General features: G+C 45.5%; 1 protein-coding gene across 1 annotated transcript in view; it reads right to left on the bottom strand.

Moving 5' to 3' along the window:
• CTNNAL1 (catenin alpha like 1) overlaps window positions 1-266 on the bottom strand; it is a 59,293-nt gene that overhangs the window by 19,567 nt on the left and 39,460 nt on the right. The window lies entirely within an intron of this gene.

The raw sequence follows: 266 nt of genomic DNA, 5'->3' as shown, positions 1-266 counted from the left end.
AAGGGCTTTTATTCTCATGCTTTTTCCCTGCAGGCTGCCGTGGGCTGTCTCTGTGTCTAGTCCTGAAACCACTCTGAAGGACTCTGTGCCCTTTCAGTTTCCAGAAACCACTCACTCCCCCTGTTAATTTGGTTGTAGGAGTAGTACCAGCTCTGCTGTCACTAACCCCAATTCCTGTACTCTCATGGTTTCCCCACATCCTATCCATGCAATTGTAAATGGCTCCTTTATTAAACCCTCTTAAGATTAACCTAATTTGAATGTGC

The sequence above is a fragment of the Lipotes vexillifer genome, unplaced genomic scaffold, assembly GCF_000442215.2.
Source record: "Lipotes vexillifer unplaced genomic scaffold, Lipotes_vexillifer_v1.1 scaffold230, whole genome shotgun sequence".
Classification (NCBI taxonomy): domain Eukaryota; kingdom Metazoa; phylum Chordata; class Mammalia; order Artiodactyla; family Lipotidae; genus Lipotes; species Lipotes vexillifer.
Note: the sequence above shows the minus strand (reverse complement) of the source record. Positions and strands in the feature narration are given on the sequence as shown.